The 27976-nt window shown below is 36.5% G+C and overlaps 1 protein-coding gene across 20 annotated transcripts in view; it reads left to right on the plus strand.

Moving 5' to 3' along the window:
- The window catches only part of heph (polypyrimidine tract-binding protein 1 heph), a 757797-nt gene that overhangs the window by 400150 nt on the left and 329671 nt on the right, over positions 1–27976 (plus strand). The window lies entirely within an intron of this gene.

Here is a 27976-nt window from a genome sequence, read left to right on the forward strand (position 1 = left end):
GTTGCATTTGTGAATTTTAACTTGAAGCTTTTTATTTCCAAAGACGACTCATCAGCCCACCTTCTATTCCAGAAATCAATTTTTCAATATTACATTCATATTACAGCCAATGTTTTTTTTCATCGTAGACTCAATATGTTTTTCACATCGAAAGATTTTTTAAGTGGATTGTGGTTTAGAACGCTAAGACGTCAGCAACATTGTCTGTTAGTTGGTGACGACCCTGGTTCGAATCCCAGCCGGGCTCAGCTGAATTTTTATTTTTAAGTTTTTGCCTTTTTATGGGCGAAGGCCATTATTTGTGAGATTTTAATTAATATGATTAATCGAGCTCTATGACCTAAAGAGATTACATTGAAATGATTTCTTTCCATTCTAACGCTCATATCTCAGCCAATTCTATTCTACCTGTACTTTAAAATGAGCCAAAATTTGTAAGTGGCCATAGCTCTTAAACAAAAATGTACCCTAAGCAGAAAACCGGTATGTACGATTTTGGACAAGATATTAGAAGAGAAAGTACCAGAAGGGGTTATTTGAATTTAAAGTAAGTTAGGACAAATTATTACGAAGGCCAAATTTTGGACCGAACCGGCTGATTCGTTCGAGATTGATCGTGCGCTACAGCCACTACTCATGGTGGCGTAGTTCAGCTTTCGGGCCATTTCCTCAGGAAATATAGACTTGGCTTGTAATGGGGACAGCGAATACAACTTGTTGCAAAAAGAATCAGTGAGATTTGAGAGCAAGCCTTAAACTTCACTTTTCCGAAATTTTGTGTGGGAGGTACCCCAAGGAGTTGACATATATAGTCCATTTTGGAACCTATTTGTGATTGAAATTTCACGATGTGCAAAGTGCACATCATTTTTGCGAAAAGTTGTGAACTTTTGTGTGGGAGATACCTGAAGGAGTGGAACCATATAGTAGCTCAACTTCGAATTTAAACTAAGTTGGAGAAAATATTACGAAAGCCAGACGGACGGACATTGCTAAATCGAATCCAAAATGTCTGAAACGGATTTCGTCCAAAAGTACTGGGGTATAAAACCATAATTTCGATGAGGTCCACATCAAAGTGTATATACCCTCGTTAGTCTAGAGACTGAGGGTATAAAAATATGCTTATAATATTCTTCAGAGATTTTCCAATTTTCACAAATTAGCCCATAATACCAACAAATTTGTTTAATTTACATAATGGTTGGTGGCAAAATCTCGAAAGACGGGTTTATAAATACCAAAACTATAGAATCCATCTATACAGCATTCTCATGTTTAGTTTGGCAGTGTAACCTTTACGCGGCTTAAAAGCAACAACAACAACAAACAGGCACAAATACATACATTTTCTTGTGGAATTTGGCAATAACCTCTTTTCTCGTCTCCACAAAAACAAAAAACATTGCCATCATCTTCAACATCTCCACGACATTGCCATTGTCTTCCTACATTTATTATTGTCGTCGTTGTCTTGTATTTATTTATGTCGTCGTTGTCGTATTTGTTGCATGCAAACCGCACTCTTATGTCTGGTGATGGTGGCTGGCATAGATGACTGACTGGTTGGTTGGTGGCTTGTTATGATTGTGTTACAAGTGTGTGTGTGTTGCAAGCAATTGGTCTTGGACTTGCACTTGAAACTAGTATCGGCAGTTGTCGTCGTTGCTGCGGCTGCTGTTGCTGCAGCAATCCAAAACTAGTTTCTTGCTACAAGTAAAACTTGTTGCAATAGCAGTACATTGCAATGTAATGTAGCAAAAACAATCTTGTAATTCCATCTCTCCTCTATAACTAGGCAGCAAGCACAGGCAGGCAGACATGCATTGAAGACACAAGCACACAATCTTCTTTCAGCCTGTCGGCAACAAAGACGACTGACTTGACTACCACAGCAAAGACAGCGGTGCTTTGCCAATGATGTTGAAGAAGATGATGATCATGGATGGCATTGATGATGACGGACGGTTTTGTTGGTTGGTGGTATCTTAACAAATGCAATGTTTCTACTTTGGCCGGGAATTGGTGCTGCAAAATGTTGCATTTCGCCAAGTTAACTCACGCTATTGCCATGAATGCGGCTTAAAACTGCGGCTGGTGCAGCTGCTGTTGTTGTGCCACTAACAGCAAACTCTCTGAAGTTGGTAACAACGTTTTTATGCTTTGTCGTATAGAAGAGTATTTAGAGTTTAGATTGTGTTGTTGCCCCGTGGAGCCACCATAGTTTTGTTTGGTGCTGTACTTTTTTCGCCCATAAACCATACATTTTTATTATTTAGCCGTCTTTTGCTGTTGTTGTTATTGTTGCTGCTGTTGCCATAAACTTCTTACTGACAACAACGACGAGATATGTACTTATAATTTTTATTTTACCTTACCACCACTGTCTGTTTGATTATTGTGGCCATTGTATGAATTTCTGGTTGTTGGATTTTATACGTCGCCGCCGTCTTCTTCTTCTTCTACTACTTACTACTCCGTGGAGTTTTTTTTATTTGCTGCTGCCGATCTGCTGTTCCCGTGATAATGAATTTTAGTAATGGTTGTTACTTTTAGTGGAATTTTATTGTTTCTAACATAAGCAAGTAGTTTGTGAAGTCTATTGCAAATTCTTTGCCAATTTTGTTGTTGTAGTTTTTTTTATTATTTTGGCCACAAAAGAAAGAAATGGTCTAAATGATTTGTAGTTGAATTCGATTGTGTTGTTACGCTTGTGTGGCGTGATATTTTATGTTCATTAAAGATGCTGTTAGTTAGGGGGAGCTTAAATAAATCAAAACCAAGAAATTAATACTATTTAATCAAATCTAATAGATTTCGTTATGCAGATGATGTTGGTATTATGGTGGAGGGTACAAAAAGTGTATATGGGCTGAAAGAGAACACTCTCAGGCTTCGTTCTGCCATAACGAAACGTTGTTCCTTGTTGTTCCCTAAAAGTTTTAGTCCACTAAATTTGGAATTTCACTTAAAGTTAGTGCCTTAGGAAAATAAAATAGCTCCCTTTGTGTAAACACTGCGGAATGAGCACAATATTTGTTATAGTTTCCAAGAAATTGTTATTTCTTTTTCAAGAAATTTGCAAAAAATTACATATTTTCCTAAAAGGGGAAAATTGTCATATTTAGGAGTTCAGTTTCAAATGTTTACTATAGAATCCCATATAAAAATTAACAATTGGTGATGACAAAAATTGGGGTTTAGGCCAGGAAAATCTATTTCTGAACCATTTTGCGACGCTCGCTCAAAGGCGAAGGTCGCCCAAAAACGGCCGTTGTTCCTGAAAACATTGATGCCAAAAGTGAACTTATCATTCAAGATCGTCATGTGACATACCATGAGATAGAGGCATCCTTGGGCATTTCTTTCACCAGGTTACATTCGATATTTGCATGAACAAAGGGCCGAAAAGAAGGTTTGTCATCTTTGGATCCTGTGTCAATCGTGTTATGAAGATCGTCACAGTTGATGGATCATGGATCAATGCGTATGAGCCTTAAACTAAACAAGTAAAAAAGTATCAGTCGGCTTTGCCGACAGAGATATACCCTCAGCCTGTGCGAGATCAAACCTTCATCCACCAAAAACATTTTCCATAATAATTATGTACTAAGGAGGTTTCAGATACTGTGGCCCTTTTGGGCGTATGAACTAATAATGCGGAGGAAGTAACTGAAGGAATGGATCGACATACTCCATTTTTAAGTAGATCCTTATTCATTTTGGACCAAATCGGTTGATCACTTCGAGAGTGCCATAGGGGTTTTTACGCCTTTCGGGCTGTTTTCCCAAGAAGTATGGACTTGCTCCTGACAAAACTCCTACCATTGTAATTGTGGCAGCGAACGCAAGTTGTTTCAACAAAAATCAAAGTGATTCGAGAGCAGATCTTAAAGTGAATTCATCCAACATTTTGTGTGAGAGTTACCCGAAGGAGTTGACAAATATAGTCCATATTTGTACCTGATCTATATCTGGTAGATATATTAGGATGTGTAAAGTATGTGCCAAATCGACAACTCCCTACAAGGGTTATCGCGAGCACAATTTTTCCGAACATTTTCGAACCCTTGTGGGGGAGGTACCTGAAGAAGTGGACCAATATGGCTTATTTTCGAACTTAAACTAAGCTTGTACAAAATATTACGAAGGGGACATTTTGGACCGAATCGGCAGATCTGTTCGAGAGTTATCTTGCGCCTCAACCACTACACACGGTGTCATAGGGTTTCTTTTTGCATTTTCAGGCTATTTTCTCAGGAAGTATGGACTTGCCCCTGATAAAACTTGTACCGTTATATAGGGGGCAGTGAATAGAATTTCCTACAGCAAAATTAAACTTTTCCCAAATTTTGTGTGGGAGGTACCCGAAGGAGTGGACCGATTGAGTACATACTGGAACCTTATCTTAGTCTGGTAGAAATTTTACGATGTCAGTACCTTCAAAAGTTATCATGCGCACAAATTTTTCGAACATTTTGGAACTTTTGTGGGGGAGGTACAGGAAGGAGTGGACCGATATAACCCATCTTCGAACTTAAACTAAGTTTGGACAAAATATTACTAAAGCCACATTTTGGACCAGCCAGCCAGACAGACAGACAGACGGACGGACATTGCTCCATCAACTCCAAATTGTCTGAAACGGATTTCGTCCAAACATACTTGGGGTCTAAAACCATTATTTCGATCGGGCACATTTTGCCCGTATGAAAGTGTATATACCCTCGTTAGCATAAATGCTGAGGGTATAATGAAAGTGTATACACCCTCGTTAGCATAAATGCTGAGGGTATAAAAATCAATCGCCTGAACATGCTGTTGAAGCGTTCAAAATTCGATCCGATTCGGTCCAAAATTTGGTCTTCGTAATATTTTATCTAAACTTTGTTTAAGTTCGAAGATAAGCCATATCGGCATATCCTTCAGGTACCTCCCGCGCACGATAACTTTTGAAGGGAGTGACCGATTTGGTCCACACTTTACACATCCTAATATATATGTATACCAGATATAGATCAGGTTCGAATATGGACTATGTTTGTCCACTCCTTCGGTTACCTCCCACACAAAATTTCGATAAGATCACTTTAAGACCGGGTCCGAATCACTTTGATTTTTGTTGAAGCAACTTGCATTCGCTGCCTCAATTACGACGGTAAAAGTTTTTTTAGGGGCAAGACCATACTTCTTGAGAAAATAGACGGAAAGGTGTAAAACCAACCCTACGGCACCGTATGTAGGGTCTGGAGAGCACTATAACTCTCGAACTGATCAATCGATTTGGTCCAAAAGTTGGCCTTCGTCATATTTTGTCTAAACTTAGTTTCAGTTCGAAAGATGGGCAATACCGGTCACAATTTTCGGTACTTCCCCCCAATGTTTAAAAAAATTCACTAAAATTTTTTCCACGATATCTCTTGAACGGATCAACCAATTTGGTCCAAACATTGGATCTCCTAACATTTTGTCCAAATTTAGTTAAAATTCTTAAATGGCCCAAATGGCCCGGTCCTCTCCTTAGGATACCTCCCCCACAAAAGTTCAACATTTGTGTGCAAGTGCAGTTTAGGGTATGTTCGAAAATCCTTTGTAAATGCATACCGATGCTGTTCGATATGGTTCTCTTTACAGCGATATTATGTTTTCCGTGGACAAGTCCATGCTTCCTGGCATACTGGTCCAAACGTTATACGATGACCCACTGAAATGACTAGTGGGCGCGATATCGCGAAAAGATATGACTAACAAAATAACATCCACTTTGATAATGGACTATGTATGTCCATTCCTTTAAGTACCTACTCCGCAACACTTTTGAACTTCAATCATAATCCACATTTTTGTCGGCAAATTCAAATGTCCAAAAAGTGTTTCAATGCACATGGGCTGAATGTATATGTCTGTCGGCAAAGCTGACTGATACTTTTTACTTGTTTTGTATTTGTATTTATCAAAATTAATTGCATATATATATGTATATATATACTAGTTACCAAGCTTAGCCTTCATCTGCCACAAAAACAAAATCCTAATATGGCTTATGACCAGACATAACCACCCGTGAAACGTAGCATAATGGTTGGATGGTGTGTGGGACTTCGGCAGACTCCTAATTTTTCAATGTACCTCTTGGGTCATAACAGCTCAACTCGAAAGAGAATTCATTAAATAAAATTTTGATTTATCGTCTATCGCATACTGGAGTGTGATCATTGACCTCATGTTTCCTCCGCCTAAAGTTATCCGTTATTGGAAATATAAAAGTTGGGTTAATACCTCTATTTGGGTCTCCTAATATTTCGTCCAAACTTAACTTAAGTTGAAAACTTTCGCTAAAATTGTGCGCACGATAACTCTCGAAGGTAGTAACCCATTTACATACTTCAACCTGACATACATATGTAGATCAAATTCAAATGTGGACTATATCCGTCCTTTCTTTCGGGAATCTCCCACACAAAATTAAAATAAATGTCTGAAGAGTATATTTTAAGACCTCTTCTCAAATTATTTTGATTGTTCTACAACAGGTTGTACACGGCTATACTATTACCACGGTTCAAACTTTTTCAGTGGCAAGAAAATGGCCCGAAAGCTATAAAAACCCCTACGACCACCATGCCTAGTGCCTGGTGCGCAGTACAACTTTCGAACCGGATACTGTGTTGAACCAAATTGCACATTGTAATATTACTGCGCATCTTAGAAAAGGTTCGTGGAGAGTACCTAACCTTTCTCAGCAATTAGGATAAGAATGTGTTTATTATTTTTCACGAATTTGGTTGTTTGCCCCACTGACAATGAACGACAATGAACAAATATTTTGTGTTGTAAAGAAAAACAAGTAAAAAAGTGTCAGTCAGCTTTGCCGACAGATATATACCCTCAGCCAATGTGAAGCGAAACGTTTACCTCCGGACAGATCGAATGTATTTAAGGTATCTTCAGAATTTTGTGGCCCTTTTGGACATTTGAAGTTGCCGACAAAATGTGGATTAGGAATTAACTGCACTAAGACACAAATGTTGAACTTTTGTAGGGCAGGGAGGACCGATATGGGCCATTTTAGAAGTTAAACTAAATTTTGATAAAATATTAGGAGATCCCAAGTATGGACAAAATTGGTTGCCCCATTCAAGTGATATCGTCCTAGCATTTTGTGGACCGGTATTGGTCATGAAATTAAGTTTGGATATAAGATGACGAAGACCAAATTTTGGACCAAATCGGTTGAACAGTTCAAGAGTTATCGTGTTCTCCGACCACCACATATGGTGACATAGGGGTTTTTTTACACCTTTCGGGCTGTTTTCCCAAGAAATATGGACTTGCCCCTGAAAAAACTTCTACCGCCGTAATGGAGGTAGCGAATGCAAATCACTTCAAAAGAAATCAAAGTGATTCGAGAGCAGGTCTTAAAGTGAACTTATCCGAAATTGTGTGTGAGATGTACCAGAAGGAGCAGACAAATATAGTCCATATTCGATCCTGATCTATATCTGGTAGATATATTAGGATGTGCAAAGTATGGATTACATCGGTCACTCCCTTCAAGAGTAATCGCGCCCAAAATTTTTCCGAACATTTTTGAAGTTTTGTGGGGGAGGTACCTGAAGGAGTGGACCGATATGGCTTATCTTCGAATTTAAACTATGTTTGGACAAAATATTACGAAGGCCAAATTTTGGACCGAATCGGCAAATGCTTTCGAGAGTTATCTCGAGCTCCAACCACCACGGTGTCATAGGGGCTTTTTGCATCTTTCAGGCTATTTTCTCAGGAAGTATGGACTTGCCCCAGATAAAACTTGTACCGTCGTATGGGGGGCGGTGAATACAAGATGCTACAACAAAAACCGAAGCGATTCGAGCGCTGGTCCTAAACTGAACTTTTCCGACATTTTGTGTGGGAGGTACCCGAAGGAGTGGACGGATTGAGTCCTTATTGGAACGTCATCTAAGTCTGTTAGAAATTTCACGATGTGCAAAGTATGGACCAAATCGGTCACTCCCATCAAGAATTATCGTGCCCACAAATTTTCCGAACGTTTCCGAACTTTTGTGGGGGAGGTACCGGAAGGTGTGGACCGATATAACCCATCTTCGAGCTTAAACTAAGTTTGGACAAAATATTAGGAAAGCCAAATCTTGGACCAAATCGGTTCATCCGTTCGAGAGTTATCGTGCGCACCAGCCAACCAGACAGACGGACGGACATTGCTAAATCGACTCCTAATTGTCTGAAACACATTTCGTCCAAACATACTTGGGGTCTAAAACCATTATTTCGATGAGGCACATTTTGCCCGTATGAAAGTGTATATACCCTCGTTAGCATAAATGCTGAGGGTATAATTAAACGGCAAGCGTTTTATTTAAGAGATTCCGTCATGAAGAAGAATATACTACTTGATGCTAACCGAACAATTATTTTCTAGCTTTAGTGCATTTACAAATAAAACACTGCAGCTTAATTTTTTAAATTATTATTTTTTTTTCAAAAAAGGAAATCTTTCCCAATTTTATATCGAATCGACAATTATGATTGTTGAATTCGATTGAATGAAATTTACCTAAATACTATATCTTCTTTTTGAAAGATCTAATTGAATTGCATAAAAACTACCTAATCATTATCCTGAAACTAGTTTAATACAAATTTGTTTTTCTTTTTTTTGCAGGTATGTTAAATATATTATTTGTATAAACTTTAATAGGATGGTAAGTAAATTTATATACAGTCGAATAGAGTTCCTAGTTCCTTATACTAGTTCCAAAACGTATGAATAACATCATAAAATTTAACGTGTGATATTAAGTATTCGCAATTTGATCATAGAAAAATTGGGGCCATTGGAACTGCGAAGTAAACTACACAGAAAATTTTTTAGCCATTTGATAAAAAAATTCAAAGATTTAATCAAAAATTTATCTATTTTCCGGCGATAAAAAAATTGTCATATTGACAAAATTTGATAAACTGATAACTGACAACTGATAAAATATTTCACATATTGACAAAAATATTTATCAAAATATTCCACATTGTGCTTGTGCAAGATATTTTCTTGATGAAAAAAATTTTTGAATAAATTTTTTTCAATCTATAAAAAAATGTTCATATTTACAATTATTTTGTTGTTTTTTTGTTTTTTTTTTTTTTTGTTAAATACAAACCCAAAAGCCGAATTGGTCGAGAATGGTTAAATATTGATTTTAAATTAGATTAAAACTATTGATAAGTTATTACGTAAAGCGTATATGTCATTTTAAAAAATAAAATTAAATAATGCATTACTGAACTTCAATGCATTTGGTGCGAAAACTTTTTTCGCGATAGAGAAAAAATGATACCGTCTTTCATAGTAGTTTTTCATGCTCTACGCGGCTATGCGGTGGTATTTTTGATATTTGCAAAAATTGCAAAAAAGTTATAACTCGAATGTTTATTGGTAGCTATTCTAACAACCACTGAATGCTGATACAAAACTTGGAATATTTTGATACATATGTTTGTCAATATGTGAAATATTTTATCAGTTCAATATAAAAAATCGATAATTATTTTAGTCAGTATGTGAAATATTTTATCAGTTGTATTTTTACTTTGTGATCAAATAATTTTATCGAATTTCGTCAATATGAAAATTTTTTATCGCAGGAAAATCGATAATTTTTTTCTGTGTAGATAGTGCCTTTGGCACAACTCTACAGTTCATCAATGCACAAATGAATTATTTTAGAACAGTTTCAGTCATTAAAATATCACATTGAATTAATAATTGCTCTTATTTTGTAAATATTGCAAGAACGAATATATTTTTGATTAAAAATATATGAGAAACAGTGTTACTCCATTATCCGAAAAAATCGATTATCCGTAATGCCTCCGGTCCCGATCATTACGGATAATCGAGGTTCGACTGTAATAAGTTACGGGCCGATATAAAAATCGGCATACTCGTATGCCTTTGCAAACAGGAAATGGATTTTAAAACTGCTAAATGAGAAACAAAATCAAATTCCCACTTAAATACGAATATTTGTATTCTGGACCATTTGTATTTTCTTCGTACCCTGCAAACTTTTCAAACTGGTCAATAAATGTATTGTTCTAATTATAATTTCTATGCTAAAGAAAATTTATAAAAGTTTCATTAGAAATTATAAACATCTTCGTTACAAACATTTAGAAAAATGTTTGAGCTTATGTTACAGCATAAAATAACATTAAAGCTTTCATAATGTTCTATAACATCTGAAGCTTTTCTTAAACAATATATAACTGTTCTAAAAACTTTTGTGGATATTATTCCCCTTAAAATGCCAATCAGTTCAGTTCTCTTAAATAAGGAGCATTACTCTCATCATAGCAAAACTGTTATAAACATCAACTGTTGCATCACAGTAATGAAGGAGAAATGACAAAGAACCCCTTATACGATCCACATGACACAACACCACCAGCACCCACATATTTCGTTTAGAGTCGTTTGTTGTTATTGCACACACATTACCATGTGCCTTACAATTTGGAAGACCTGCGCATTACCTAATTTCGGAAACAAACGAAGTGGTTTTGTACGATTTGAGCAACTGGAGCGACTGGAAGGGTAGTTTTTACCTTTACGCGGCAGAGGGTATGTGTGGGAAAAAAGCGCAACAACTGAAATTCTTTGCACCTGAGTAGTCCGAAAAATTGTCCACACGTACAACATGTAGCAGCACCCATCAACCACCCCCAAATAAAAATGTTGATAAGTTTTGTTTTGGGGGTTATTCTCTCGTGTGTACGAACAACGAGCACATCATACGAATTTCGAGCACATCATTTTGGGCTGTGGGGGTTATTTATTTTCGATGGTAGTGCTGTGATAACTCACTCCTCCGATGGTGATGATGATGGCTTTCCTCTCGAAAGCAGGTGTAACAGTTATTGTATTTGTGCTATTTTTTGTTGGAGTTTTACGTGGAATTTTTGCTATCGCAGTTTTGTGTGCAACCATCCATCTCCTTCTAATGTGCGGCAGAGCGAGATATTCGAGCACATGATGTCCTTGTTTGGCCTGATAGTTAAAGTAACAAAGCTGTTGCTCACCAATTGTGGGTCTATTTGTGAGTGTGTATGCATGTGCCAGGACAAAAACAAACAAAAATAACAATAGATTTTTTTGTTTTCTTCAAAAGGACCAACAACAACATCGCCAACACTTTAAAGGTAAACGAAAACCTAAAAAGTAACAACAACAACTCATCCATCGAAAGCAAAAACAAACATATGGAAATGCTAACAACAAAAAGCATTTGTATGCACTGAGGGGGTTTTCTTTGGGAGACTATGTTTTTGTTGTTGTGCACCCAATCTCCCTCATGGGAGAAGGGGCAACGACCCCTCCTCCCCTTTCACAATCCCTTTTTACTCCCACAATTTGCCATTCGATAAGAATCAAATCTATTTGCACACGAAGTTGATTTTTGTGAAATGTTAGATTTGAAATGGGTCAAAGGTAACTACACAGAGAACATTCATTTCGTACCCATAAATGGAGAAGAGGGAAAAGTTAGCCCTTTGCTTTTATAATTTAGTTTTTTTCATTCGCATGTATGTATGTGTTGGGGGTGGGTATTTCAGGTTGCATCCTTTGTTCATTGTGGGTTGAGAGTTAGTAATTTTATAAACTTTCAAACGTGAGTAATGCACAATCACTTCGAAATGTTTGTATTACTACACGATTTATTTTCTCATGCAATTTAAGAGAAACATTATGATTTTTTAGAATAACTCTCTTAAAAGATATTCTCTTCATAGTTTGTTTTTATTTTTTATAGAAAGTAATGCATTTACAAACTGTGATTCTATATTATACCTGAATTTTTCTATTCCTTTTGGGGTATGCTGCATACTTTTAGGCAAATTACATATGTTCACATTGTCGTTGTTAAAATTGCACTGAATATGCATACTTATTTAATTATGTCGAAAAATCTAAGTTTTTCAAAGACTTCCAATATTTTCTGTCTTAAGCCGCAACTTGTCAGTTGTGTACTCAGTATTAATGTTATTGTTAGTACCTTATTATTATTGAATTTCTTTCCAACAGTGAAAGAAGGATTTATTCACCGTTCTATCGTTTTTACTGGCTAAAATTCTGTAACTTTTAATTGCATACTGTGAACAAAAATTTTTGGGGCAGAGATAATTCCCTTTGGAGATGAAAGCCCTTGGTGAGTATATTAAGAATCCAATCCCAAAGGACAGATCCGCCGTGAGTCGAACTTCCGCGTTATGGCGTGATGAAGTTTTTGCTAGAGACCCTGTAAGCCATCAGGATTTAGCGTTATATCTTTGTTCAATGTTGCTTTAGCTTATTTTTGAGATGACATGTCTGCAGTCGAATCGAATGAGGATTATTTTCGTAGAGCACTTCGACCTTCTAACTTCCTTCCTTCAATGTCCTTTTCGTCCTTTATTTTAAGAGCCGATATAAAAGTACCACAAGATGACGTTTTCAGCTTCGAAATGTTCTGCAAAAATGCCGCTCAGAAAATTTTAGGTACGGCTCTCATTGACACTAATCGATTCTGTCGCGTTTTCGTGGTCGTTTTGTGCATTTACCCTGTTTTTGTTCAGAAAAACACTATATTTTGTTTATTGTTAATTTCTTTACAGAACATACAAAACCACAAAACACAGTTTTTTCTGAGCAAACAGGGGTAAATGCCAAAAATGACTATAAAAACGCGACGAAATCGATTAGTTGTCCATGAAAGCCATACCTAAAATTTTCTGAGCGACATTTTTGCAGATCATTTCGAAGCTGCAGAACATTTCGAAGCTAATATACTCACCAAGGCCTTTCTTCCCCAACAGGAGTTTTCCGTGCCCCAGACTTTCACCTCCATTTTGTTGCACAGTATAATAATTTCTTTCTTGGATAGGAAACATCATAAGAGGTTTTTGAGGAAGTACCAACTTTTTAAAATTTTTTCGTAATTTTCGATTATAAACTTTAATTAGAATGTCGACTTTTAGATTTGGTCTAGAACAACGAAAAGAAAACAATTAAATAAATTAGTTTTATTTTCATAAAAACCAGCGTACGGAAATAAACGTTATGAAACGTTTGCAATCGTTTCGTATTTTCCATAGAAACAAAGCAAAACGAAATATAACCCATGTTGACCGAAATCGCTGTTTAGTTTCGTTTGTTGCATTCGTGAGAGCAAATAAAACGAAAAATGAAAAGTTTTCAACTTCACAACAACTTAAAGAAAACGAAACAATACGCATTGCAAACGTTTGCAAACGTTTGGTGGTTGTTTGAAACATTCACCGCAGTATGTTCCAAGTATGTGATGTTTGGTTTGTTTATTGGGTTGTTAAACAATCAAATGTGTGTGTGTGCGCTTTATTGTGCCATTGATCATTTCACACAGCAAACGTTTACAAACGATTCATTTTGTTTCGTTCGTGAATGAAACAACTCGGAACAGCATAGCCGAAGTACTTTTCAGCAATCGTACCGTTTTGTTTTTCTTCAGTTGAAAACTTTGCGTTTTTGTTTTGAAAACGAAATGATGAAAAGTTTGCGACTGTGTGTGAATGGTACGGGAATTGTTTCGTTTGTTTGCGTTCATTGATAAAAACAGACCGATTCGGTATAAATAATACACAACAAACAATAATAACAAGACTTTCATAATAATTCAAAACAGTTAATAATTAATTTTTAATTTTTTCTACCAACTCAATATCGGATTCATGATAAATTTTAGAATTACATTGCAGAACTTTTATTACAAATTGTTGGAAGTCGACCACGAAAAAAATCTTGGGATCTGATATCGTGATAAAAACTTTGGTTAGGGACGCCTACCATGTTGCAATTGGTCTTTTCAACACTAACCTATTGAAATACCCTCTGAACCTATTGAAATATTCCTGAACCAATAATCGTATTGAAATATGCCCCACATAACCAGTGGTATATAAGAGGTGATCCAAATGAGTCGTGTCAAATGCTGGAGGGTATAATTAAATTTGTCATTCCGCTTGTAACACATCGAAATATTCATCGGAGACCCTATAAAGTATATATATATTCTTGATCAGGGTAAAATTCTAAGTCGATATAACCATGTCTGTCTCTCTGTCCGACCGTTCGTCTGTTGCAATCAAGATACAGCTCGCAATTTTTAAGATAGAGTTTTTTAATTTGGTATAGAAGTTTCTATTCCCCTAGGACGTTTGGTATTGCAAATGGGCTATATCGGTCCACGTTTTGATATAGCCTTCATAGAAAGGTACCTCCCGATTTTCGGTATTTTGAACGTTTTACCCTCATTATCACACCGAAGTGACTGAAATTTGGAACTTAGTCTTCATTGGGGGTATAAAACTTTCCCCCAGAAATTTGTCGGTATAGGTCCACGCCTTCGTTAGCCCCCATACAACGGTACCTCTCAATTTTCGTTAAATGGTTGAAATTTGGTGCTTAGTCTTCGTTGGGAGTATACAACTTTCCCCCAGAAATTTGTCGGTGTAGGTCCACGCCTTCGTATAGCCCCATAGAACGGTACCTCCCAATTTTCGTTAAATGGCTGAAATTTGGTGCTTAGGCTTCGTTGGGGGTATAAAACTTTCCCCCAGAAATTTGTCGGTATAGGTCCATGCCTTTATATAGCCCCCATAGAATGGTACCTCCCAATTTTTGGTATTTTGAATGTTGTGGCCACAATAATCCACCGAAATGGCTGAAATTTCGTATTTGGTCTTCATTTGGGTTATTAAACGTTCCTTATGAAATTTGTCGGTATAGGTCCACGTCTTCATATAGTCCATAGAACGGTACCACCCGATTTTCGGTATGTTGAAGGTTTTAGCCTCATTATCACGCCGAAGTGGGCGAAATTTAGTACTTAGATTTCGTTAGGGGTATACAACTTTCTCCCAGAAATTTGTCGGTATAGCACCGATTTTCGGTATATTGAAGGGTTTGGCCACATCAACCCACCGAAATGGTTGAAATTTGGTATTTAGTCTTTAATAGGGGTAAAAGCCTTTCTGATTGAAGTCCACGTTTCGATATAGCCCCCATAGAACGGTACCTCCCGATTTTGGTAATTCTGAAGGTTGTGACGACAATATCCCACCGAACGACTGAAATGTGTTATTTAGTCTTACATGGGGTTATAACATATTCCAGAAGAGAATTATCAGTGTAGGTCCGCGGGTCCCTATATCCCCCATAGAAGCGTACCTCTTGATTTTCGGTATTTTTGAGGTTTCGGAAATTTGGTAATTAGTCTTCTTTGAGTCTGAAAACTTTCCGCCAGAAACTTGTAGGTATAGATCGACGTTTTAATATAGCTCCCATGGAATGGAATTTCGGTGTTTTTAAGGTTTTAGTCTTCTTCATAAGCGAAAGGAAACTAATTTTTCCATTTTACTTCAATACAACTCATGGTGGAGGGTACAACAATTTCGGCCAGGCCGAACTTAACGCCGTTCTTACCTGTTTTTGTTTAGTACATATTCTTTGGTATTTCATTATGGAAAGTCTTACGCATAAACAAAGTTTACAAATCGTTCAACTTACTAAGAAAAATCATGTGGAAAATCAATGTGGAATGTGTTTCGTGCTAAATCTTCTTCAGCAATGAGACCAATTTCTGGCTTAATGGGTATGTAAACAAGGAAAATAACCGCATTCTGGATGAAGAGCACCCTAAAGAGACTAATGATCTGTGGCTTCATCCAGAAAAAACAACGATTTCGTGTGGTTTGTCCGCGGTGGAACATCGGTCCATAAATCATCAACAATTAAGTCGGTGAAACCATTCACCCTACCAACGCTAAAGCTCTCTCTAGAGGCCAAGCACCTTGGCATTATCCTGGACCATCAACTAACGTGGAAAAGGAATGTTGAAGAACGTGCCAAGAGAGGCCTTATAGCCCTTTATTCATGCAAGAACTCTATTGGTAAGAGTTGGGGATTGAAACCACAGGTCATGCACTGGATTTTTACGACCATAGTTCGCCCTATTCTGACTTATGGTTCATTGGTATGGTGGAATGCATTAAGTAAGACATCCCTTCTCCACAAGATTAATACCGTTCAAAGAGCGGCATCTCTCTTAATTACCGGTGTCATGAAAAGCACTCCAGAGGCTGCTCTCAATGTATTACTGGATCTTCATCCGATGAAACTCGTGGTGCAAGAGTTGGCAGCAAAGAGTGCTCTCCGACTCAAGGAGATAAGCTCATGGCGCAACTATTTTACGACAATCTGGACTATCAGTGGGATCGGAGGTAATCAGTGACTATATATCACCACAATTACACTTCGACGAAATTGAAGTTCGGATACCTGACAGAGAAGCCTGGACCCACAACTCCCCACCTCTACCCGGTATAGAGGTTTATACCGACGGCTCCAAGATGGAAAAGGGAACAGGAGCGGACGTCTAGCGATACTCTCAACTTACGGATCTCGTACAAGCTAAGCGAAAATTGTAGCGTCTTCCAGGACGAAATCTTTGCGGTCACGAAAGCAACAGAGTTGATAAAAAAGGGGACATAGCTGGACCGGTGACTATCTATGTGGATAGTCAAGCGGGCTTAAAATCACTTAGATCCCAATCAATCAAGTCTGCTGCGGTCTTGCACTGCAGGAAAGCTTTGGAGGCCCTAAGATCAATCGTTACCTTGTGCAGGGTCCGGGGGCACTGCGACATCGTGGGAAATGAAAAAGCGGATAAACTGGCACGTCGTGGATCTGAGTCAAACGACAAAGAAATCGATAACTCGATCAAGCCACCCTTGTGTCACTTCATGCGGCTCCTAGAACAAGTATACAGGGAAAAGACTGGTCAGATCTGGAACAACGAACCTGGCTGTAAGGTATCAAAGGCAATCTGGCCCAACCTCTCCAAACGGAAGACCACTTCTCTACTCTCTATGAGAAAACCCGACCTGAAACTAATGGTTGGAGTAATCACGGGACACTGCAGAATTAAATCAATAACCTACAAGGGGAATAGAGATGACTCCACGGACTACTGCAGATTATGCGAAGATGAAGAAGAAACAGAGACGATTGCGCACTTATTATGCCGTTGTCCAATGCTCATGATCAGGAGATTTTGAACATACAATATCATCTCTAACACCATTCTGCCAAGCCGAGCCGACAACACTGCTTCTTCTCGCCAAGGCACACTGGTCCCAACCTGCGACAAAAATCAAAAAATCGATATCAGCAAATCTCTGCGACAATTCAGCAAATTTGCTCTAAACATATTATACTTTAATATTCCAGCACTGTTTTTGTAATTTATAAAGGTATTTAACAAAACAAAACAGAAGAAGTTGACATTTACGTATGATCTCTTAAAAACTTTAAAAACATCAATAAGGTAGTGACTTCTTACAAGGCAAGTAACTCAAAATTAAAAGGATAAAATAATTTTTTTTTGAAATGGAAGTTTTAATACAAGGTTTTCTAATTACTTTTACATAAAAATTTGTACACATTATTCGCATAAAATGTGCTGTAAACCACATTTTTTTATAATACTTTTTTGTGGATTTTTTTCCAAATCCTAAAAATTGAAGTTGAGTTTTACTAACTTCGCCATCCTTCGCCAATCTACAAATTTTTTGAAGAATGTTCGAAATTGTGTCAAGTTTACAAAAAATTTTGTTCCAGCTGCATATATTAGCATTTCCGTGTGTGACATTAAAAATACTGACGATGCCTCTGGTCGTTTCAGTGAATATGTCGTATTACTGTATTCTCAGTTTCTTCTTTGTTTTGTGTTTTAATTGTTTGTTTTCGTTTTTTCTTTAAAGATTTAGACATTTTTGTTTTGGGATCTACTTATGAGTGTATTTTTTTACATTTGTATATTTTTGATGTATGTATGATGCTACATATAATATGAACATTGAAATATTCTGAACTCAAATGGAATAATTTGTTTCCTCTCCGGTCCACGATACCAGTCGGAGACGTTTTTTGACCACTAAGAACTCCAAATAGCAAATTACAACCAATTCGAACCGAAAATGTTGATAAAATCTTCAAAATACCTAATATCGGGAGGTATCGTAATATGAGAGCTATACCGAAACTTGGACCTAAGACCACAATTTTTGGCGCAGAAGGTTTCTGACCTTCGAGAACCTTAAATACCAAAGTACAGCCAGTTAGACCCGAAAATGTAGATAAAGCTTCAAAATACCTGAAATCGGGTGGTACCGCTTATTTTTAGCATATACTGAAAAAATCAGATTGATCCGACGATTATAAATATTTTTGTCGCACCTTCCCATACAAGTGGGACCACTCTGAAGTGGCTTCAACACGAACAAATTACAGCACCTTAATATGGCAAAACCTCCTCACTCGCTCTTCTCTCTAAAATAATTTCTCAACTGTCTTTCAATCCATAGCACTTACATACTTAACTATTCTTAATTACTTACTTACTTCTGTCCTAGGTACCTTCTATGCAATTTTATTTCTTTTATCCAACCCACACTATAGGATGAGCACAAGGGACCATAAGGTCTCCGAGTGGAGTGGCTGTCCAACACGACAGCTGCGCGGCCTTTAACCTAACCTAAGTCGGTGAATCACATAGTAAAGATGGAGGGCATAATTAAAAAATTTTTCTCACTTTCTCTTAAATCTGGAGTTACCATCACATGAGGGTTATGTCAAAACATGTACTTATTTTATGAAATTCTGAGAAGAATACCAAGTTGTTGTATATTTGGTTCGAAAATCTAGAGGTATCAATAGATAAACATGTACACTAAGGTGTCGGATTTTATTTGCGGCACCCCCCCTAAAGTGTTTAGTTTTGTTAGATTTTAAGATTGCCAAAGTTTGAGTACAATCGGAATATGTTAACACGTGCCACTGGGGCCTGGTAAAAGTTTTTCAGCGCTTGGACAATAAATGTGGTATGTAGAGCGATTTCGTGAAAATGCGCCTTTGGCTCCAGCAAATTACTATGGAAACTGTGATGTCCCAATGACACGTATTAACATATTCCGATTGTGCCCAAATTTGGCAATCTTAAAATCTAACAATCTGATGTTTGTCGGAAAACTGTGTAATATTTTTCAAAAAAAAAAAAAAAATCTGAATGGTCAAACCTTGAAAAGTGGGGTCTTCCTTCTCAATAAGTGGCCATAACCCCTTAATAAGTTAAGAATTAATTTAAGCTCGGGTTCAGTTGTCATCTATTAATAGTTTTGAAGCTTTCATCAAAGGTTGTCCTTGTGATTCCGATTACAAGGACATTATTTTTTCCTGTACTATCAAAAATGTGTCTCATCGATGTACGTATGATAAACCAATGAACGTAAACAAACAAAACGATTCCCGTACCAATCACACAAAGCCACAAACTTTTCAGTTTGTCTGAATCATTTCGCTCTCAAAACAAAACCACAAACTTTTCAACGCAAAAATACCAAAACTGTACGGTTACTGAAATGTACTTCGCCTATGGTTTGCTGAGTTGTTTTATTCACCACCGAAACAAAAATAATTTTTGGCAAACATTTGCTGTGCGAAATGATCAGTGCCACACTCAGCCACACACACACACATTTGATTGCTTAACAACCAGCAACCAAACAACATTCTTGGAACATACTGCGGTTGATGTTTTCAACCACCAAACGAATCATTTATTGAATCGTTCATGCACAGAAAAAAATTGTAGCCATTTGATAAACAAATTCAAATATTCAATCAAAAATGTATCGATTTTCCGCCGATAAAAAAATTTTCATATTGACAAAATTCGATAAAATTATTTGATCACAAAGTAAACATACATGTTGATAAACTAAAATTGTAATATTGATTAAAATATTTATCGATTTTTTTATTTTGAACTGATAAAATATTTCACATATTCAGAAAAATATTTATCGAAATATTCCACATTTTGCTTGCCACAAACAAAGATACATACACACATTTATAAATGGTGGTGCTTATTTATTTAATTGAAATGCAAAGTACAGAAGCAACAACAGACGCATAGGTACATAAAAAATAACAGATGAAAGCAAGAAAAATGGTATTGAATAATTAATAACAGAAGTACATAATTATTTAGTGCCACACATTAATTTTAATATAAGAAAACAAGCAAATCACTTTTAAATCTAAAATATAAGGAACTTCGTTGAACGCTTCTCGTTGTGAAATAAAACACATTCTTCTGCCACATTGAAAACCATCAGCGGAAAATGGGTATCTGTAATGTGAGAAATAGTACATACATATATATTTCAAATATATAAAATGTTTTGATGTTATTACCAATATCACATGCGGTTGCTTCTTTGTCCAATAAAATATTTTTATTATCCTTTTTTATATTCGTGAATTCAATTATAAAATGTATTAGCCATTTAATTTACTTGAAAAGCACCTTTACTTTAAAAAAAAAATACAAACACAGATTTATGCAATACCGATCCACATACAACGACTGCTTTAAAGAAACTGCCAAAATAAACCAAATTGATGGTTAAAAAATGTTATCTGCCTTCCTAAACCATCAAACAGAAAAAAAAACATCAGAACTCGTACCGTTCTTTTCTTTCCCTCTTCGCTTGTTAGGATCATAACAATCAGCAACAAAAAACAGTAACAAAGTTATTGTATACATCGTACAAGCCTTCACCCGAGCACAAATAAATAAACAAGCCAAATGCCACACAAACGCACCATCCCTCCATGTCGCAAAAAACCCATCACATGCTTTGAAATATACATAGCAACGACACTCACACCTCAAGAAAAAAAAACAGCACATTGTGTTAGCGCTCTCTTTATGCCCTAAAAAGTTGTTTCTCTCGCTCTTGAGAGCGAGAACATGCGACAAACCTTGAAAACCGTTTTATCTACAGAAATTTATTAATAACCATAAACAAATTTCAATAAATTATTTGTTTGAAATCGTTTATTGATCGCTTTCTTGTAACAGTTTCATGTTTGATAAACATTTTCCCATTATCTATACTTATAAAAGAGTTCAGTAATGATGACTCACTGATTCACTGACTCACTGACTGACTGACTGACTGATAATCAACGCCCAGGCTAAACGGCTGGAGCTAGAATCTTGAAATTTTGGGTGAAGGTCCGAATAGGTCAGATAAGGCTCGGTTTTTGGAAATTCGAACTAGAACGGTACGAAAAGTACTAAAAGGTACTAAATATGGTACCCTTAGTATTAGGCAAACGCAAAGAGCTAGAATTCTGAAATTTGGAATGAGGTTCACTGATGGAGAGTTAGAAAGGTGTACAAAAGGGTTTTTGGAAATTCGAACTATAAGTGTACGAAAAGTACTAAAAGTTACTAAATTTAGTACCATTTGGTATTACGTGAACGGATAGAGCTTAAATCTTGAAATTTGGAATGAAAATCAAGGTTTAGAAGATGAGTTAATATAAGGAGGTGGTTTTGAAAATGTGTAATCATGTGTACGAATTGTACTAAATTTGGTACAATTTGAATTTGGGCGAACCTATAAAGTTGGAATTCTGAAATTTGGAATTACTATTACTGTTGGAGTGTAGGTTTGAGATATGGAGGTAGTTTTTGAAATTCGTACATATGTATGGGTACAAAAGGTACTAATAGTACCAAATAAAGTACAATTTGGATTTGGGGAACGGATGGAGCTGGAATCCTGAAATTTAGAATTAGGATTACTGTTGGAGTTTTGGATAGAGGTAGGTTTGGAAATTCGGACCTATGGGAACAAAAAGTACTAAATGGTACTATATTTGGTACCCTTAGTATTAGGCAAACGCGAAGAGCTAGAATTTTGAAATTTGGAATGAGGTTCACTGATGGAGAGTTAGAAGGGTGTATCAAAGGGTTTTTGGAAATTCGAACTATAAGTGTACGAAAAGTACTAAAAGTTATTAAATTTAGTACCATTTGGTATTACGTGAACGGATAGAGCTAAAATCTTGAAATTTGGAATGAAAATCAAGGTTTAGAAGATGAGTTAATATAAGGAGGTGGTTTTGAAAATGTGTATGAATTGTACTAAATGGTACTAAATTTGGTACAATTTGAATTTGGGCGAACCTATAAAGTTGGAATTCTGAAATTTAGAATTACTAGTACTGTCGGAGTGTAGGATAGAGGTATTTTGGAAATTTTTACTTTTTGTACGAAAAGTACTAAATGGTACCAAATTTGGTACCATTTGGATTTGGGTGATCGGATACATTTGGAATCCTCAAATTCGAAATTAAGATTACTGTTGGAGTGTTGGATAGAGGTAGGTTTGGAAATTCGGACCTATGGGAACAAAAAGTACTAAATGGTACTATATTTGGTACAATTTGGTTTTGGGGTGAACGGATGTAGCTGGAATGCCGAGATTCGGAATAAGGATTACTGTTGGTGTGTAGGATTGATGAAGTTTTTGAAATTTTTAGTTATGGGTACGAAAAGTACTAAATGGTACCAAATTTGCTACAATTTGGATTACGATGATCGGATGCAGCTGTATTCCTGAAATTTGGAATTAAGATTACTGTTGCCGTGTAGGATTGGGGTAGTTGTGGAAATTCGTACTCGTGGGTACGAATAGTACTAAGTGGTACCAAATTTGGTACAATTTGGATTTGGGTGAACGGATATAGCTGGAATCCCGAGATTTGGAATAAGGAGTACTGTTGGATTGTAGAATTGATAAAGTTTTGGAAATTTTTAGTTATGGGTAGGAAAAGTACTAAATGGTACTAAATTTGGTACAATTTGGATTTCAGTGATAGAATATATTTGGAATCGTGAAATTCGGAATTAAAATTGATGTTGGAGTGTTGATAGAGGTAGGATTAGAAATTCGTACTTTGGATACGAATAGTACTAAATGGTACCAAATGTGGATTTGAGTGATCGGATATATCTGGAATCCTGAAATTCGGAATTAAGCTTATTGTTTGAACATAGCACTGAGGTAATTTTGAAAATTTGTACTTATGGGTAGGAAAAGTACTAAATGGAACTAAATTTGGTACAATTTGGATTTCGGTGATCTTATGTAGCTTCAAACCTCAAATTTAGAATTAAAATACCTGTTGAGGTGTAGGATTGATACATTTTTTGGAACTTTTAGTTACTGGTAGGAAACGTACTAAATAGTACTAAATTTGGTAAAATTTGGATTTCAATGATAGGATACATTTGGAATCGTGAAATTCGGAATTAAAATTGATGTTGATGTCTTGATAGAGGTGGGTTTGGAAATTCGTACTTTGGATACGAATTGTACTAAAAGGTACCAAATTTGGATTTGAGTGATCGGATATATCTGGAATCCTGAAATTCGGAATTAAGCTTATTGCTTGAAAATAGCACTGAGGTAGTTTTGAAAATTTGTACCTATGGGTACGAAATTTGGTACAATTTGGATTTGAATAAACGAATAGAGCTGGAATCCTGAAATTTTTAATTAATATTGCTGTTGGATTGTAGGACTAAGGTAGTTTTGGAAGTTCGTACTTAGAGTACGAAAAGTACTAAATGGTACTAAATTTGGTACAAAGGTGATTTGGGTGAACGGATAGAACTGGGAACTTGAAATGTGGAATTGATATTTCCGTTGGATTGTAGGATTGGGGTAGTTTTGGAAATTCGTATTTATGGGAACGAAAAGTTCTAAATGGTACTAAATTTGGGTGAGCGAATAAAGCTGGACTCCTGAAGTTTTGAATTAAGATTACTGTAGGGCTGTAGGATTGAGGTAGTTTTGGAGATTCGTACTAACAGGTACTAAAAGTACTAAATTTGGTACAATTTGGATTTAGATGAATGGAACTAAATTTGGTACAACTTGGATTTGGGTGAGCGAATAAAGCTGGACTCCTGAAATTTAGAATTAGGATTACTGTCGGATTGTTGAATTGAGGTAATTTTGGAAATTCGTACTTTTGGATACAGAAAGCACTAAATTTGGGAAAATTTAGATTTGAGTGAACGGATAGTGCTGGAATCCTAAAATTTTGAATTAAGGTTACTGTTCGAGTGTAAGAATGAGGAACTTTTGGAAATTCGTACTTATGGTTACGAAAAGTATTAAATGGTACTAAATTTGTTACAATTTGGATTTTGATGAACGGATAGAGCTGGAAACCTGAAATGTGAAATTAAGATGACCGTTAAAGTGCAGGATTGAGGTAGTTTTCGAAAATCTTACTTATGGGTACGAAGAGTACGAAATGGTACTAAGTTTGGTACATTTTGGAATTGGATGAACGGATATACCTGGAATCTTAAGATTTGGAACTACGATTAGTGTTTTTATTTTGTATTAAAGTCAGTGTAGGGTTGAAATATGTCGTAAGTATACGAAAAGTACTTAATGGCACTCAATTTGTTGTTGGCTGTAGGGACAGGACAGTGCTGGAATCTGTGCGTTTTGGAGTTAGGGTAAGTATTGGTGTGCAACGTTGGTCTCGCTGTTAATGGTTTAGGATGAGATACGGCTGGTCTTTTTCGGACATAATGGGGGAGGAACAGTACTAAAATAAAAATAAATGTTGATTAAAATTCGCCATTTCCATATTATATACTGTTTATTTGCTTTTATATCTTTTCCGCATACGAAGTAGCGGGCACTTTGCTAGTATTCGTAATATTTTATCGCCATTCGAAAAAAATATGGTGATAAAGCTTTTAATCAAAATTTCCGGTGTGGCTTTTTTTCTGTGTGTGTTTTGAACTTTTTCGTTTTCTATCGGTTGTTGTGAAAATTATAACTTTTCGCTATTCGTTTTGTTTCCACTCACGAATGTAAACAAAAGGAAACAAAACAGCCAGTTCGGTCAACGTATGTTTGTTATGTTTCGTTTTGGATTCTATTGTTGCTATGGAAAATACGAAACGATACCGTTGGAAATGTTTCACAAAGTATTTTTACGTACGCTGGATAAAACCAGGGCTATGTCGACGCGTCTGCCAGGATAGCCAAACAGCCAAATGTTATTCGATATGTCCTGATAGACTTTTGATTATGCACAGTATCTGGTCACTTTTGAACTCTGGTAAGATATACATCAAACCTGTTGTAATATACTATTTCAAAACTATTTCCCACGAACATCTTCAGATTGTGGATCCCACATGTTTAGTGTCTGGTTCAGATTTGGCCGAAACTTTACACCTCGTAATGTACATCAAGAACTCCCTTACACATGCTATTTAAAAGTGCTGTTCGAGTATAGTTTGCAATTTTTTCCTACAGATAGTACTTCTTGTGGCCCTGTTTACAGCAATATGATGTTTTTCCTGGGCAAGTCCAAGCTTCCTCACATATCAGTAAAAGCTCAAGAAAATTTACGGTGCCCAGTTAACGCGCTTGATGGGTACAATAACCATCGAAAGGATAGATTGTTATTGGTACAAACTTCGCATTTCGTTCACTTAAATCATGTTCTTTCTATGGCATAGGGTACTAACATCCACTTTGCTGTAGTCTATATTGGTTCCAAGGGCCTCCAACAATTACGATTTACTTCAATTTATAAATTTATAACAGCTTTAGATAAAAGGGGGCTTGGGTGCGTGCTATCCGACATATTTCTCTCTCCACAATTAATTGAAAAACCAACCATTCACTTACAAAATAACAGCTCCGTAAAGTATACAAATGAAAATAGTGTGTCGATGCTTGATTTAAAAAACCTTTAATCGAGCTGATTAACTATTTATTCATTGAAAAGAGCTTATGAAATAGGTTCATGTATTTCAGTTCATCAGCTGTGACCAAGACTACTCTCAGTCTGTGAAATATAATTATTCCCAGAATTATTGAACTAGATTAATGAACTAGTACGACCGAAAGAGTTGAACTCCGCGTTTTCGAAAATGAACCCGAATGTCTGAAAATATTCATATTGCATTCTGTCAATTGCATTCTACCAATTGAATTCTCCCAATTGCATATTGCATTCATTATTGAACTAGATTAATAAACTAGTACTATCGAAAGAGTTGAACTCCACGTTCTCGAAAATGAACCCGAATGACCGAACAGATGCATATTGCATTCTGCCAATTGCATTCTACCAATTGCATTCTCCGAATTGCATATTGCATTCATTATTGAACTAGATTAATGAACTAGTACTATCGAAAGAGTTGAACTCCACGTTCTCGAAAATGAACCCGAATAACCGAACAGATGCATATTGCATTCTACCAATTGCATTCTCCCAATTGCATATTGCATTCTGCCAATAAAATTTTCCACATTGACTTTTTTAATATTTTTTAATTAACTTCAAGTACTAATATTACCTATCGATATGTTAAATCTAGGTTATTTACAAAGTGAGAAAAAAAAAAACAAAAAAATTGTATGTTCTCAATACAATTTCCTGTTTGAATTGGGCCAACCAGCCCCGGTATCACAAAGGGAATTCAGGCATGCAATTCAATGATAAACAAAACAACAACCTGTGGGAATTCTTTTAAAAACGGACTGTTGAGCCATGAATCAAAGAGATTATCATTTGCGAGTAGAACAACAAAAAGAGAACAATTCTCTTTCGGAAATACATTCCAATTGGAGAAATTCTGGTTTTCAGAATTGTTCTAAAAGGTTAAACTCCTCACACAGAGAAAAGGATAATTGGAAAAAAATGCAGCAAGTGTTGCTTGCGGACGATGATGATGGTGGTGGTTGTTGTGGCTGCATGGTTGTCTTCGTCATCGTTGCCTCATTGTTTGTGGTGGTGGTATGGCTACTACTCCTAAAATACATCAACAGGCAGGCATAACACATAACTCTTGGGGTTTTATAAGAGCAAGCAACCTGCTGAGATGGTCGTGTGTGATAACTGTTTGGTTTATGTGACTTCGGCACCTCACCTGGAGTAGTGAGAGAGAGCAAGCATGGTCGAAACAAGCAACAGTCAAATGGAATGTTGTTGTGAGTGCATGTCATGATGAGAGCAGCAAAAAAAAGGTAAGCAAGCAACAGTCAGTCAATGCAAGAGCCACATGGATACAACAGGAAAACGCACACAGACACACAAACAGGCACCACAGGCAAATGGCATACAAAACGAATGAAGGAATATGGCTTGTCTCGATGTGTCGTCGTCGAAATACGATTCTCAACTCCGATGTGTATATTCAACAGATTCATAAACTACAACAAGAACAACAACAAGAAGAGCAGTAACAGCAACAGCCGAGGGAAGAATTCCAACATGATTTTGCTGTGTTTGCATGTGAATGCGATGAACGACGACAACGAGCCGTTTTTTGTTTTGGGGTGAGTGAATGTTTTGGGTGGATATCCGATGTACGGGTGTGTGTGAGTACGTCACAGCGTGTGTGAGCACGCAGTTAGCCATTGCGTCGACGCAGGCAGCAGCAACAGATTGAAAGCATTAACAAGTAGTTCAACACAACACTGAGGATAAACACGATAATGACACAGAAGGCGATGATGATGTTGATGGTGATGAGGATGGCAACGACACCTTCCATCCATTGGCGTTGCGTTGGCGTTAGCAGCGCTGTTAACGTTGATGATGGCACAAATACTCCGAATAAAAAAATAGGTATATTACCTTTGAATGCCAGTCGTTCTTACTTCAGTCTTCGTACAGTCTTTGCTTTAACCCGTTCCAAATTCTGTCCGCCGCCGTTTTGCTCTATATTATACAACAACAACAATAACAATTATTTGAACTACAATCATTAAAAAACAATAACAACAATAACACAATCATTCTTAACAGCAATAGCAACAACCACAAATCTAAATAAACAAATATTTAACCTACAACAAAATAAACGAAAAAAAAGTTTAAGCAAAAATTGAAATTCTTGTGGACAATAACAAAAACAACAACAACAACAAATTGGCAAACAATTGAAATTCAAGAAGAAGAAAAAAATAT

Source organism: Musca autumnalis, unplaced genomic scaffold, assembly GCF_047663935.1.
Source record: "Musca autumnalis isolate F117 unplaced genomic scaffold, ASM4766393v1 scaffold_1, whole genome shotgun sequence".
In the NCBI taxonomy this organism is placed as follows: Eukaryota; Metazoa; Arthropoda; class Insecta; order Diptera; family Muscidae; genus Musca; species Musca autumnalis.